The sequence below is a fragment of the Symphalangus syndactylus genome, chromosome 12 (assembly GCF_028878055.3).
Source record: "Symphalangus syndactylus isolate Jambi chromosome 12, NHGRI_mSymSyn1-v2.1_pri, whole genome shotgun sequence".
NCBI classification, from domain to species: Eukaryota; Metazoa; Chordata; class Mammalia; order Primates; family Hylobatidae; genus Symphalangus; species Symphalangus syndactylus.
Genome location: NC_072441.2, coordinates 2644514 through 2661532, shown reverse-complemented (window position 1 = coordinate 2661532; position 17019 = coordinate 2644514).

Sequence of the window (17019 nt, the reverse complement as noted above, 5' to 3'; positions counted from 1 at the left end):
TGAATGCTCAGATCAGAAAAAAGTTTCACAGAATGCTTCTGTGTAGTTTATATATGAATATATTCCTTTTTCCACTACTACCCTCTTAGCGCTCCGAATCTCCACTTGCATTTTCTACAGAAAGAGTGTTTCAGAACGGCTCAATCAAAACTAAGGGTCAACTCTTTTAGTTGAACAAACAGAACAGAAAGAAGTTTCACACAATTCTTCTGTGTAGTTTTTATTTGTAGACATTCTTTTTCCCAATATAGGCCTCTTAGCGCTCAGAATGTCCAATTGCAGTTTCTACAGAAAGAGTGTTTCAGAACGGCTCAATCAAAAGTAAGGTTCAACTCTGTTAGTTGAATGCACAGAACAGAAAGAAGTTACATACAATGCTTCTGTGTAGTTTATATTTGAACATAATCTTTTTTCCACTATTACCCACTTAGCGCTACGAATGTCCAGTTGCATTTTCTACAGAGTGTTTCAAAACTGCTCAATCAAAAGTATGGTTTAACTCTGTTAGCTGAATGCTCAGATCAGAAAGAAGTTTCACAGAATGCTTCTGTGTAGTTTATATTTGAATATATTCCTTTTTCCACTACTACGCTCTTAACGCTCCAAATGTCAAGTTGCATTTTCTACAGAAAGAGTGTTCAGATCTGCTCAATCAAAAGTATGGTTTAACTCTGTTAGCTGAATGCACAGATCAGGAATAAGTTTCACCGAATGATTCTGTGTAGTTTATATTTGAAGACATTCATTTTTCCACTGTTACCCTCTTAGCGCTCCGAATCTCCACTTGCATTTTCTACAAAAAGAGTTTTTCATAACTGCTCAATCAAAAATATGTTTTATATCTGTTAACTGAATTTACAGATCAGAAATATGTTTAACAGACTGCATCTGTGTAGTTTTTATTTGAAGATATTCTTTTTCCCAATGTAGGCCTCTTAGCGCTTAGCATGTCCAATTGCAGTCTCTACAGAAAGAGTGTTTCAGAACGGCTCAATCAAAAGTAAGGTTCAACTCTGTTAGTTGAATGTACAGAACAGAAAGAAGTTTCATACAATGCTTCTGTGTAGTTTATATTTGAACATATTCTTTTTTCCACTATTACCCACTTAGTGCTACGAACGTCCAGTTGCATTTTCTACAGACAGAGTTTTTCAAAACTGCTCAATCAAAAGTATGGTTTAACTCTGTTAGCTGAATGCTCAGATCAGAAAGAATTCTCACAGAATGCTTCTGTGTAGTTTATAATTGAATATATTCCTTTTTCCACTACTACCCTCTTAGCGCTCCGAATCTCCACTGGCATTTTCTACAGAAAGAGTGTTTCAGAACGGCTCAATCAAAACTAAGGTTCAACTCTTTTAGTTGAACAAACAGAACAGAAAGTACTTTCACACAATTCTTCTGTGTAGTTTTTATTTGTAGACATTCTTTTTCCCAATATAGGCCTCTTAGCGCTCAGAATGTCCAATTGCAGTTTCTACAGAAAGAGTGTTTCAGAACGGCTCAATCAAAAGTAAGGTTCAACTCTGTTAGTTGAATGCACAGAACAGAAAGAAGTTTCATACAATGCTTCTGTGTAGTTTATATTTGAACATATTCTTTTTTCCACTATTACCCACTTAGCGCTACGAATGTCCAGTTGCATTTTCTACAGAGTGTTTCAAAACTGCTCAATCAAAAGTATGGTTTAATTATGTTAGCTGAATGCTCAGATCAGAAAGAAGTTTCACAGAATGCTTCTGTGCAGTTTATATTTGAATATATTCCTTTTTCCACTACTACGCTCTTAGCGCTCCAAATGTCCAGTTGCATTTTCTACACAAAGAGTGTTCAGATCTGCTCAATCAAAAGTATGGTTTAACTCTGTTAGCTGAATGCACAGATCAGGAATAAGTTTCACCGAATGATTCTGTGTAGTTTATATTTGAAGACATTCCTTTTTCCACTATTACCCTCTTAGCGCTCCGAATCTCCACTTGCATTTTCTACAAAAAGAGTGTTTCATAACTGCTCAATCAAAAATATGTTTTATATCTGTTAACTGAATTTACAGATCAGAAATAAGTTTCACAGAATGCATCTGTGTAGTTTTTATTTGAAGATATTCTTTTTCCCAATGTAGGCCTCTTAGCGCTTAGCATGTCCAATTGCAGTTACTACAGAAAGAGTGTTTCAGAACGGCTCAATCAAAAGTAAGGTTCAACTCTGTTAGTTGAATGCACAGAACAGAAAGAATTTTCACAGAATGCTACTGTGTAGTTTATATTTGAATATATTCCTTTTTCCACTATTACCCTCTTAGCGCTCCGAATGTCCACTTGCATTTTCTACAGAAAGAGTGTTCAGAACTGCGCAATCAAAAGTATGGTTTAACTCTGTTAGCTTAATGAACATATCAGAAATAAGTTTCTCACAATGCTTCTGTGTAGTTTTTATTTGAAGATATTATTTTTCCCAATAGAGGCCTCTTAGCGCTCAGAATCTCCAATTGCAGTTTCTACAGAAAGAGTGTTTCAGAAAGGCTCAATCAAAAGTAAGGTTCAACTCTGTTAGTTGAATGCACAGAACAGAAAGAATTTTCATACAATGCTTCTGTGTAGTTTATATTTGAACATATTCTTTTTCCACTATTACCCACTTAGCGCTACGAATGTCCAGTTGCATTTTCTACAGACAGAGTTTTTCAAAACTGCTCAATCAAAAGTATGGTTTAACTCTGTTAGCTGAATGCTCAGATCAGAAAGAAGTTTCACAGAATGCTTCTGTGTAGTTTATATTTGAATATATTCCTTTTTCCACTACTACTATCTTAGCGCTCCAAATGTCCAGTTGCATTTTCTACAGAAAAGTGTTCAGATCTGCTCAATCAAAAGTATGGTTTAACTCTGTTAGCTGAATGCACAGATCAGAAAGAAGTTTCACAGAATGATTCTGTGTAGTTTATATTTGGAGACATTCCTTTTTCCACTATTACCCTCTTAGCGCTCCGAATCTCCACTTGCATTTTCTACAGAAAGACTGTTACAGAACGGCTCAATCAAAACTAAGGTTCAACTCTTTTAGTTGAACAAACCGAACAGAAAGAAGTTTCACACAAATCTTCTGTGTAGTTTTTATTTGTAGACATTCTTTTTCCCAATATAGGCCTCTTAGTGCTCAGAATGTCCAATTGCAGTTTCTACAGAAAGAGTGTTTCAGAACGGCTCAATCAAAAGTAAGGTTCAACTCTGTTAGTTGAATGCACAGAAGAGAAAGAAGTTTCATACAATGCTTCTGTGTAGTTTATATTTGAACATATTCTTTTTTCCACTATTACCCACTTAGCGCTACGAATGTCCAGTTGCATTTTCTACAGACAGAGTGTTTCAAAACTGCTCAATCAAAAGTATGGTTTAACTCTGTTAGCTGAATGCTCAGATCAGAAAGAAGTTTCACAGAATGCTTCTGTGTAGTTTATATTTGAATATATTCCTTTTTCCACTACTACGCTCTTAGCGCTCCAAATGTCCAGTTGCATTTTCAACAGAAAGAGTGTTCCGATCTGCTCAATCAAAAGTATGGTTTAACTCTGTTAGCTGAATGCACAGATCAGAAAGAAGTTTCACCGAATAATTCTGTGTAGTTTATATTTGAAGACATTCCTTTTTCCACTATTACCCTCTTAGCGCTCCGAATCTCCACTTGCATTTTCTACAAAAAGGGTGTTTCATAACTGCTCAATCAAAAATATGTTTTATCTCTGTTAACTGAATTTACAGATCAGAAATAAGTTTCACAGAATGCATCTGTGTAGTTTTTATTTGAAGATATTTTTTTCCCAATGTAGGCCTCTTAGCGCTTAGCATGTCCAATTGCAGTTTCTACAGAAAGAGTGTTTCAGAACGGCTCAATCAAAAGTAAGGTTCAACTCTGTTAGTTGAATGCACAGAACAGAAAGAATTTTCACAGAATGCTACTGTGTAGTTTATATTTGAATATATTCCTTTTTCCACTATTACCCTCTTAGCGCTCCGAATGTCCACTTGCATTTTCTACAGAAGGAGTGTTCAGAACTGCGCAATCAAAAGTATGGTTTAACTCTGTTAGCTTAATGAACATATCAGAAATAAGTTTCACACAATGCTTCTGTGTAGTTTTTATTTGAAGATATTATTTTTCCCCATAGAGGCCTCTTAGTGCTCAGAATGTCCAATTGCAGTTTCTACAGAAAGAGTGTTTCAGAATGGCTCAATCAAAAGTAAGGTTCAACTCTGTTAGTTGAATGCACAGAACAGAAAGAAGTTTCATACAATGCTTCTGTGTAGTTTATATTTGAACATATTGTTTTTTCCACTATTACCCACTTAGCGCTACGAATGTCCAGTTGCATTTTCTACAGACAGAGTGTTTCAAAACTGCTCAATCAAAAGTATGGTTTAACTCTGTTAGCTGTATGCTCAGATCAGAAAGAAGTTTCACAGAATGCTTCTGTGTAGTTTATATTTGAATATATTCCTTTTTCCACTACTACGCTCTTAGCGCTCCAAATGTCCAGTTTCATTTTCAACAGAAAGAGTGTTCAGATCTGCTCAATCAAAAGTATGGTTTAACTCTGTTAGCTGAATGCACAGATCAGAAAGAAGTTTCACCGAATGATTCTGTGTAGTTTATATTTGAAGACATTCCTTTTTCCACTATTACCCTCTTAGCGCTCCGAATCTCCACTTGCATTTTCTACAAAAAGTGTGTTTCATAACTGCTCAATTAAAAATATGTTTTATCTCTGTTAACTGAATTTACAGATCAGAAATAAGTTTCACAGAATGCATCTGTGTAGTTTTTATTTGAAGATATTTTTTTCCCAATGTAGGCCTCTTAGCGCTTAGCATGTCCAATTGCAGTTTCTACAGAAAGAGTGTTTCAGAACGGCTCAATCAAAAGTAAGGTTCAAATCTGTTAGTTGAATGCACAGAACAGAAAGAATTTTCACAGAATGCTACTGTGTAGTTTATATTTGAATATATTCCTTTTTCCACTATTACCCTCTTAGCGCTCCGAATGTCCACTTGCATTTTCTACAGAAGGAGTTTTCAGAGCTGCGCAATCAAAAGTATGGTTTAACTCTGTTAGCTTAATGAACATATCAGAAATAAGTTTCACACAATGCTTCTGTGTATTTTATTTGAAGATATTATTTTTCCCAATAGAGGCCTCTTAGTGCTCAGAATGTCCAATTGCAGTTTCTACAGAAAGAGTGTTTCAGAACGGCTCAATTAAAAGTAAGGTTCAACTCTGTTAGTTGAATGCACAGAACAGAAAGAAGTTTCATACAATGCTTCTGTGTAGTTTATATTTGAACATATTCTTTTTTCCACTATTACCCACTTAGCGCTACGAATGTCCAGTTGCATTTTCTACAGACAGAGTGTTTCAAAACTGCTCAATCAAAAGTGTGGTTTAACTCTGTTAGCTGTATGCTCAGATCAGAAAGAAGTTTCACAGAATGCTTCTGTGTAGTTTATATTTGAATATATTCCTTTTTCCACTACTACGCTCTTAGCGCTCCAAATGTCCAGTTGCATTTTCAACAGAAAGAGTGTTCAGATCTGCTCAATCAAAAGTATGGTTTAACTCTGTTAGCTGAATGCACAGATGAGAAAGAAGTTTCACCGAATGATTCTGTGTAGTTTATATTTGAAGACATTCCTTTTTCCACTATTACCCTCTTAGCGCTCCGAATCTCCACTTGCATTTTCTACAGAAAGAGTGTTTCAGAACGGATCAATCAAAACTAAGGTTCAACTCTTTTAGTTGAACAAACAGAACAGAAAGGAGTTTCACACAATTCTTCTGTGTAGTTTTTATTTGTAGACATTCTTTTTCCCAATATAGGCCTCTTAGCGCTCAGAATGTCCAATTGCAGTTTCTACAGAAAGAGTGTTTCAGAACGGCTCAATCAAAAGTAAGGTTCAACTCTGTTAGTTGAATGCACAGAACAGAAAGAAGTTTCATACAATGCTTCTGTGTAGTTTATATTTGAACATATTATTTTTTCCACTATTACCCACTTAGCGCTACGAATGTCCAGTTGCATTTTCTACAGACAGAGTGTTTCAAAACTGCTCAATCAAAAGTATGGTTTAACTCTGTTACCTGAATGCTCAGATCAGAAAGAAGTTTCACAGAATGCTTCTGTGTAGTTTATATTTGAATATATTCCTTTTTCCACTACTACGCTCTTAGCTCTCCAAATGTCCAGTTGCATTTTCAACAGAAAGTGTGTTCAGATCTGCTCAATCAAAAGTATGGTTTAACTCTGTTAGCTGAATGCACAGATAAGAAAGAAGTTTCACCGAATGATTCTGTGTAGTTTATATTTGAAGATATTCCTTTTTCCACTATTACCCTCTTAGCGCTCCGAATCTCCACTTGCATTTTCTACAAAAAGAGTGTTTCATAACTGCTCAATCAAAAATATGTTTTATATCGGTTAACTGAATTTACAGATCAGAAATAAGTTTCACAGAATGCATCTGTGTAGTTTTTATTTGAAGATATTCTTTTTCCCAATGTAGGCCTCTTAGCGCTTAGCATGTCCAATTGCAGTTACTACAGAAAGAGTGTTTCAGAACGGCTCAATCAAAAGTAAGGTTCAACTCTGTTAGTTGAATGCACAGAACAGAAAGAATTTTCACAGAATGCTACTGTGTAGTTTATATTTGAATATATTCCTTTTTCCACTATTACCCTCTTAGCGCTCCGAATGTCCACTTGCATTTTCTACAGAAAGAGTGTTCAGAACTGCGCAATCAAAAGTATGGTTTAACTCTGTTAGCTTAATGAACTTATCAGAAATAAGTTTCACACAATGCTTCTGTGTAGTTTTTATTTGAAGATATTATTTTTCCCAATAGAGGCCTCTTAGCGCTCAGAATGTCCAATTGCAGTTTCTACAGAAAGAGTGTTTCAGAAAGGCTCAATCAAAAGTAAGGTTCAACTCTGTTAGTTGAATGCACAGAACAGAAAGAAGTTTCATACAATGCTTCTGTATAGTTTATATTTGAACATATTCTTTTTTCCACTATTACCCACTTAGCGCTACGAATGTCCAGTTGCATTTTCTACAGACAGAGTTTTTCAAAACTGCTCAATCAAAATTATGGTTTAACTCTGTTAGCTGAATGCTCAGATCAGAAAGAAGTTTCACAGAATGCTTCTGTGTAGTTTATATTTGAATATATTCCTTTTTCCACTACTACTCTCTTAGCGCTCCAAATGTCCAGTTGCATTTTCTACAGAAAGAATGTTCAGATCTGCTCAATCAAAAGTATGGTTTAACTCTGTTAGCTGAATGCACAGATCAGAAAGAAGTTTCACAGAATGATTCTGTGTAGTTTATATTTGGAGACATTCCTTTTTCCACTATTACCCTCTTAGCGCTCCGAATCTCCACTTGCATTTTCTACAAAAAGGGTGTTTCATAACTGCTCAATCAAAAATATGTTTTATCTCTGTTAACTGAATTTACAGATCAGAAATAAGTTTCACAGAATGCATCTGTGTAGTTTTTATTTGAAGATATTTTTTTCCCAATGTAGGCCTCTTAGTGCTCAGAATGTCCAATTGCAGTTTCTACAGAAAGAGTGTTTCAGAACGGCTCAATCAAAAGTAAGGTTCAACTCTGTTAGTTGAATGCACAGAAGAGAAAGATGTTTCATACAATGCTTCTGTGTAGTTTATATTTGAACATATTCTTTTTTCCACTATTACCCTCTTAGCGCTCCGAATGTCCACTTGCATTTTTTACAGAAGGAGTGTTCAGAACTGCGCAATCAAAAGTATGGTTTAACTCTGTTAGCTTAATGAACATATCAGAAATAAGTTTCACACAATGCTTCTGTGTAGTTTTTATTTGAAGATATTATTTTTCCCAATAGAGGCCTCTTAGGGCTCAGAATGTCCAATTGCAGTTTCTACAGAAAGAGTGTTTCAGAAAGGCTCAATCAAAAGTAAGGTTCAACACTGTTAGTTGAATGCACAGAACAGAAAGAAGTTTCATACAATGCTTCTGTGTAATTTATATTTGAACATATTCTTTTTTCCACTATTACCCACTTAGCGCTACGAATGTCCAGTTGCATTTTCTACAGACAGAGTGTTTCAAAACTGCTCAATCAAAAGTATGGTTTAACTCTGTTAGCTGAATGCTCAGATCAGAAAGAAGTTTCACAGAATGCTTCTGTGTAGTTTATATTTGAATATATTCCTTTTTCCACTACTACTCTCTTAGCGCTCCAAATGTCCAGTTGCATTTTCTACAGAAAGAGTGTTCAGATCTGCTCAATCAAAAGTATGGTTTAACTCTGTTAGCTGAATGCACAGATCAGAAAGAAGTTTCACAGAATGATTCTGTGTAGTTTATATTTGGAGACATTCCTTTTTCCACTATTACCCTCTTAGCGCTCCGAATCTCCACTTGCATTTTCTACAGAAAGTGTGTTTCAGAACGGCACAAACAAAACTAAGGTTCAACTCTTTTAGTTGAACAAACAGAACAGAAAGAAGTTTCACACAATTCTTCTGTGTAGTTTTTATTTGTAGACATTCTTTTTCCCAATATAGGCCTCTTAGCGCTCAGAATGTCCAATTGCAGTTTCTACAGAAAGAGTGTTTCAGAACGGCTCAATCAAAAGTAAGGTTCAACTCTGTTAGTTGAATGCACAGAACAGAAAGAAGTTTCATACAATGCTTCTGTGTAGTTTATATTTGAACATATTCTATTTTCCACTATTACCCACTTACTGCTACGAATGTCCAGTTGCATTTTATACAGACAGAGTGTTTCAAAACTGCTCAATCAAAAGTATGGTTTAACTCTGTTAGCTGAATGCTCAGATCAGAAAGAAGTTTCACAGAATGCTTCTGTGTAGTTTATATTTGAATATATTCCTTTTTCCACTACTACCCTCTTAGCGCTCCGAATCTCCACTTGCATTTTCTACAGAAAGAGTGTTTCAGAACGGCTCAATCAAAACTAAGGTTCAACTCTTTTAGTTGAACAAACAGAACAGAAAGAAGTTTCACACAATTCTTCTGTGTAGTTTTTATTTGTAGACATTCTTTTTCCCAATATAGGCCTCTTAGCGCTCAGAATGTCCAATTGCAGTTTCTACAGAAAGAGTGTTTCAGAACGGCTCAATCAAAGTAAGGTTCAACTCTGTTAGTTGAATGCACAGAACAGAAAGTAGTTACATACAATGATTCTGTGTAGTTTATATTTGAACATATACTTTTTTCTACTATTACCCACTTAGCGCTTCGAATGTCCAGTTGCATTTTCTACAGAGTGTTTCAAAACTGCTCAATCAAAAGTATGGTTTAACTCTGTTAGCTGAATGCTCAGATCAGAAAGAAGTTTCACAGAATGCTTCTGTGTAGTTTATATTTGAATATATTCCTTTTTCCACTACTACGCTCTTAGCGCTCCAAATGTCCAGTTGCATTTTCTACAGAAAGAGTGTTCAGATCTGCTCAATCAAAAGTATGGTTTAACTCTGTTAGCTGAATGCACAGATCAGGAATAAGTTTCACCGAATGATTCTGTGTAGTTTATATTTGAAGACATTCATTTTTCCACTGTTACCCTCTTAGCGCTCCGAATCTACACTTGCATTTTATACAAAAAGAGTGTTTCATAACTGCTCAATCAAAAATATGTTTTATATCTGTTAACTGAATTTACAGATCAGAAATAAGTTTCACAGAATGCATCTGTGTAGTTTTTATTTGAAGATATTCTTTTTCCCAATGTAGGCCTCTTAGCGCTTAGCATGTCCAATTGCAGTTTCTACAGAAAGAGTGTTTCAGAACGGCTCAATCAAAAGTAAGGTTCAACTCTGTTAGTTGAATGCACAGAACAGAAAGAAGTTTCATACAATGCTTCTGTGTAGTTTATATTTGAACATATTCTTTTTTCCACTATTACCCACTTAGTGCTACGAATGTCCAGTTGCATTTTCTACAGACAGAGTGTTTCAAAACTGCTCAATCAAAAGTATGGTTTAACTCTGTTAGCTGAATGCTCAGATCAGAAAGAAGTTTCACAGAATGCTTCTGTGTAGTTTATAATTGAATATATTCCTTTTTCCACTACTACCCTCTTAGCGCTCCGAATCTCCACTTGCATTTTCTACAGAAAGAGTGTTTCAGAAAGGCTCAATCAAAACTAAGGTTCAACTCTTTTAGTTGAACAAACAGAACAGAAAGAAGTTTCACACAATTCTTCTGTGTAGTTTTTATTTGTAGACATTCATTTTCCCAATATAGGCCTCTTAGCGCTCAGAATGTCCAATTGCAGTTTCTACAGAAAGAGTGTTTCAGAACGGCTCAATCAAAAGTAAGGTTCAACTCTGTTAGTTGAATGCACAGAACAGAAAGAAGTTTCATACAATGCTTCTGTGTAGTTTATATTTGAACATATTCTTTTTTCCACTATTACCCACTTAGCGCTACGAATGTCCAGTTGCATTTTCTACAGAGTGTTTCAAAACTGCTCAATCAAAAGTATGGTTTAACTCTGTTAGCTGAATGCTCAGATCAGAAAGAAGTTTCACAGAATGCTTCTGTGTAGTTTATATTTGAATATATTCCTTTTTCCACTACTACGCTCTTAGCGCTCCAAATGTCCAGTTGCATTTTCTACACAAAGAGTGTTCAGATCTGCTCAATCAAAAGTATGGTTTAACTCTGTTAGCTGAATGCACAGATCAGGAATAAGTTTCACCGAATGATTCTGTGTAGTTTATATTTGAAGACATTCATTTCTCCACTGTTACCCACTTAGCGCTCCGAATCTCCACTTGCATTTTCTACAAAAAGAGTGTTTCATAACTGCTCAATCAAAAATATGTTTTATATTTGTTAACTGAATTTACAGATCAGAAATAAGTTTCACAGAATGCATCTGTGTAATTTTTATTTGAAGATATTCTTTTTCGCAATGTAGGCCTCTTAGCGCTTAGCATGTCCAATTGCAGTTACTACAGAAAGAGTGTTTCAGAACGGCTCAATCAAAAGTAAGGTTCAACTCTGTTAGTTGAATGCACAGAACAGAAAGGATTTTCACAGAATGCTACTGTGTAGTTTATATTTGAATATATTCCTTTTTCCACTATTACCCTCTTAGCGCTCCGAATGTCCACTTGCATTTTCTACAGAAAGAGTGTTCAGAACTGCGCAATCAAAAGTATGGTTTAACTCTGTTAGCTTAATGAACATATCAGAAATAAGTTTCACACAATGCTTCTGTGTAGTTTTTATTTGAAGATATTATTTTTCCCAATAGAGGCCTCTTAGCGCTCAGAATGTCCAACTGCAGTTTCTACAGAAAGAGTGTTTCAGAAAGGCTCAATCAAAAGTAAGGTTCAACTCTGTTAGTTGAATGCACAGAACAGAAAGAAGTTTCATACAATGCTTCTGTGTAGTTTATATTTGAACATATTCTTTTTTCCACTATTACCCACTTAGTGCTACGAATGTCCAGTTGCATTTTCTACAGACAGAGTGTTTCAAAACTGCTCAATCAAAAGTATGGTTTAACTCTGTTAGCTGAATGCTCAGATCAGAAAGAAGTTTCACAGAATGCTTCTGTGTAGTTTATATTTGAATATATTCCTTTTTCCACTACTACTCTCTTAGCGCTCCAAATGTCCAGTTGCATTTTCTACAGAAAGAGTGTTCAGATCTGCTCAATCAAAAGTATGTTTTAACTCTGTTAGCTGAATGCACAGAACAGAAAGAAGTTTCACAGAATGATTCTGTGTAGTTTATATTTGGAGACATTCCTTTTTCCACTATTACCCTCTTAGCGCTCCGAATCTCCACTTGCATTTTCTACAGAAAGAGTGTTTCAGAACGGCTCAAACAAAACTAAGGTTCAACTCTTTTAGTTGAACAAACAGAACAGAAAGAAGTTTCACACAATTCTTCTGTGTAGTTTTTATTTGTAGACATTCTTTTTCCCAATATAGGCCTCTTAGCGCTCAGAATGTCCAATTGCAGTTTCTACAGAAAGAGTGTTTCAGAAAGGCTCAATCAAAAGTAAGGTTCAACTCTGTTAGTTGAATGCACAGAACAGAAAGAAGTTTCATACAATGCTTCTGTGTAGTTTATATTTGAACATATTCTATTTTCCACTATTAACCACTTAGTGCTACGAATGTCCAGTTGCATTTTCTACAGACAGAGCGTTTCAAAACTGCTCAATCAAAAGTATGGTTTAACTCTGTTAGCTGAATGCTCAGATCAGAAAGAAGTTTCACAGAATGCTTCTGTGTAGTTTATATTTGAATATATTCCTTTTTCCACTACTACCCTCTTAGCGCTCCGAATCTCCACTTGCATTTTCTACAGAAAGAGTGTTTCAGAACGGCTCAATCAAAACTAAGGTTCAACACTTTTAGTTGAACAAACAGAACAGAAAGAAGTTTCACACAATTCTTCTGTGTAGTTTTTATTTGTAGACATTCTTTTTCCCAATATAGGCCTCTTAGCGCTCAGAATGTCCAATTGCAGTTTCTACAGAAAGAGTGTTTCAGAACGGCTCAATCAAAAGTAAGGTTCAACTCTGTTAGTTTAATGCACAGAACAGAAAGAAGTTACATACAATGATTCTGTGTAGTTTATATTTGAACATAATCTTTTTTCCACTATTACCCACTTAGCGCTACGAATGTCCAGTTGCATTTTCTACAGAGTGTTTCAAAACTGCTCAATCAAAAGTATGGTTTAACTCTGTTAGCTGAATGCTCAGATCAGAAAGAAGTTTCACAGAATGCTTCTGTGTAGTTTATATTTGAATATATTCCTTTTTCCACTACTACGCTCTTAGCGCTCCAAATGTCAAGTTGCATTTTCTACAGAAAGAGTGTTCAGATCTGCTCAATCAAAAGTATGGTTTAACTCTGTTAGCTGAATGCACAGATCAGGAATAAGTTTCACCGAATGATTCTGTGTAGTTTATATTTGAAGACATTCATTTTTCCATTGTTACCCTCTTAGCGCTCCGAATCTCCACTTGCATTTTCTACAAAAAGAGTGTTTCATAACTGCTCAATCAAAAATATGTTTTATATCTGTTAACTGAATTTACAGATCAGAAATAAGTTTCACAGAATGCATCTGTGTAGTTTTTATTTGAAGATATTCTTTTTCCCAATGTAGGCCTCTTAGCGCTTAGCATGTCCAATTGCAGTTTCTACAGAAAGAGTGTTTCAGAACGGCTCAATCAAAAGTAAGGTTCAACTCTGTTAGTTGAATGCACAGAACAGAAAGAAGTTTCATACAATGCTTCTGTGTAGTTTATATTTGAACATATTCTTTTTACCACTATTACCCACTTAGTGCTACGAATGTCCAGTTGCATTTTCTACAGACAGAGTGTTTCAAAACTGCTCAATCAAAAGTATGGTTTAACTCTGTTAGCTGAATGCTCAGATCAGAAAGAAGTTTCACAGAATGCTTCTGTGTAGTTTATAATTGAATATATTCCTTTTTCCACTACTACCCTCTTAGCGCTCCGAATCACCACTTGCATTTTCTACAGAAAGAGTGTTTCAGAACGGCTCAATCAAAACTAAGGTTCAACTCTTTTAGTTGAACAAACAGAACAGAAAGAAGTTTCACAGAATTCTTCTCTGTAGTTTTTATTTGTAGACATTCTTTTTCCCAATATAGGCCTCTTAGCGCTCAGAATGTCCAATTGCAGTTTCTACAGAAAGAGTGTTTCAGAACGGCTCAATCAAAAGTAAGGTTCAACTCTGTTAGTTGAATGCACAGAACAGAAAGAAGTTTCATACAATGCTTCTGTGTAGTTTATATTTGAACATATTCTTTTTTCCACTATTACCCACTTAGCGCTACGAATGTCCAGTTGCATTTTCTACAGAGTGTTTCAAAACTGCTCAATCAAAAGTATGGTTTAACTCTGTTAGCTGAATGCTCAGATCAGAAAGAAGTTTCACAGAATGCTTCTGTGTAGTTTATATATGAATATATTCCTTTTTCCACTACTACGCTCTTAGCGCTCCAAATGTCCAGTTGCATTTTCTACAGAAAGAGTGTTCAGATCTGCTCAATCAAAAGTATGGTTTAACTCTGTTAGCTGAATGCACAGATCAGGAATAAGTTTCACCGAATGATTCTGTGTAGTTTATATTTGAAGACATTCATTTTTCCACTGTTACCCACTTAGCGCTCCGAATCTCCACTTGCATTTTCTACAAAAAGAGTGTTTCATAACTGCTCAATCAAAAATATGTTTTATATCTGTTAACTGAATTTACAGATCAGAAATAAGTTTCACAGAATGCATCTGTGTAATTTTTATTTGAAGATATTATTTTTCGCAATGTAGGCCTCTTAGCGCTTAGCATGTCCAATTGCAGTTACTACAGAAAGAGTGTTTCAGAACGGCTCAATCAAAAGTAAGGTTCAACTCTGTTAGTTGAATGAACAGAACAGAAAGAATTTTCACAGAATGCTACTGTGTAGTTTATATTTGAATATATTCCTTTTTCCACTATTACCCTCTTAGCGCTCCGAATGTCCACTTGCATTTTCTACAGAAAGAGTGTTCAGAACTGCGCAATCAAAAGTATGGTTTAACTCTGTTAGTTTAATGAACATATCAGAAATAAGTTTCACACAATTCTTCTGTGTAGTTTTTATTTGAAGATATTATTTTTCCCAATAGAGGCCTCTTAGCGCTCAGAATGTCCAACTGCAGTTTCTACAGAAAGAGTGTTTCAGAAAGGCTCAATCAAAAGTAAGGTTCAACTCTGTTAGTTGAATGCACAGAACAGAAAGAAGTTTCATACAATGCTTCTGTGTAGTTTATATTTGAACATATTCTTTTTTCCACTATTACCCACTTAGTGCTACGAATGTCCAGTTGCATTTTCTACAGACAGAGTGTTTCAAAACTGCTCAATCAAAAGTATGGTTTAACTCTGTTAGCTGAATGCTCAGATCAGAAAGAAGTTTCACAGAATGCTTCTGTGTAGTTTATATTTGAATATATTCCTTTTTCCACTACTACTCTCTTAGCGCTCCAAATGTCCAGTTGCATTTTCTACAGAAAGAGTGTTCAGATCTGCTCAATCAAAAGTATGGTTTAACTCTGTTAGCTGAATGCACAGATCAGAAAGAAGTTTCACAGAATGATTCTGTGTAGTTTATATTTGGAGACATTCCTTTTTCCACTATTACCCTCTTAGCGCTCCGAATCTCCACTTGCATTTTCTACAGAAAGAGTGTTTCAGAACGGCTCAAACAAAACTAAGGTTCAACTCTTTTAGTTGAACAAACAGAACAGAAAGAAGTTTCACACAATTCTTCTGTGTAGTTTTTATTTGTAGACATTCTTTTTCCCAATATAGGCCTCTTAGCCCTCAGAATGTCCAATTGCAGTTTCTACAGAAAGAGTGTTTCAGAACGGCTCAATCAAAAGTAAGGTTCAACTCTGTTAGTTGAATGCACAGAACAGAAAGAAGTTTCATACAATGCTTCTGTGTAGTTTATATTTGAACATATTCTATTTTCCACTATTACCCACTTAGTGCTACGAATGTCCAGTTGCATTTTCTACAGACAGAGTGTTTCAAAACTGCTCAATCAAAAGTATGGTTTAACTCTGTTAGCTGAATGCTCAGATCAGAAAGAAGTTTCACAGAATGCTTCTGTGTAGTTTATATTTGAATATATTCCTTTTTCCACTACTACCCTCTTAGCGCTCCGAATCTCCACTTGCATTTTCTACAGAAAGAGTGTTTCAGAACGGCTCAATCAAAACTAAGGTTCAACACTTTTAGTTGAACAAACAGAACAGAAAGAAGTTTCACACAATTCTTCTGTGTAGTTTTTATTTGTAGACATTCTTTTTCCCAATATAGGCCTCTTAGCGCTCAGAATGTCCAATTGCAGTTTCTACAGAAAGAGTGTTTCAGAACGGCTCAATCAAAAGTAAGGTTCAACTCTGTTAGTTTAATGCACAGAACAGAAAGAAGTTACATACAATGATTCTGTGTAGTTTATATTTGAATATAATCTTTTTTCCACTATTACCCACTTAGCGCTACGAATGTCCAGTTGCATTTTCTACAGGGTGTTTCAAAACTGCTCAATCAAAAGTATGGTTTAACTCTGTTAGCTGAATGCTCAGATCAGAAAGAAGTTTCACAGAATGCTTCTGTGTAGTTTATATTTGAGTATATTCCTTTTTCCTCTACTACGCTCTTAGCGCTCCAAATGTCAAGTTGCATTTTCTACAGAAAGAGTGTTCAGATCTGCTCAATCAAAAGTATGGTTTAACTCTGTTAGCTGAATGCACAGATCAGGAATAAGTTTCACCGAATGATTCTGTGTAGTTTATATTTGAAGACATTCATTTTTCCATTGTTACCCTCTTAGCGCTCCGAATCTCCACTTGCATTTTCTACAAAAAGAGTGTTTCATAACTGCTCAATCAAAAATATGTTTTATATCTGTTAACTGAATTTACAGATCAGAAATAAGTTTCACAGAATGCATCTGTGTAGTTTTTATTTGAAGATATTCTTTTTCCCAATGTAGGCCTCTTAGCGCTTAGCATGTCCAATTGCAGTTTCTACAGAAAGAGTGTTTCAGAACGGCTCAATCAAAAGTAAGGTTCAACTCTGTTAGTTGAATGCACAGAACAGAAAGAAGTTTCATACAATGCTTCTGTGTAGTTTATATTTGAACATATTCTTTTTTCCACTATTACCCACTTAGTGCTACCAATGTCCAGTTGCATTTTCTACAGACAGAGTGTTTCAAAACTGCTCAATCAAAAGTATGGTTTAACTCTGTTAGCTGAATGCTCAGATCAGAAAGAAGTTTCACAGAATGCTTCTGTGTAGTTTATAATTGAATATATTCCTTTTTCCACTACTACCCTCTTAGCGCTCCGAATCACCACTTGCATTTTCTACAGAAAGAGTGTTTCAGAACGGCTCAATCAAA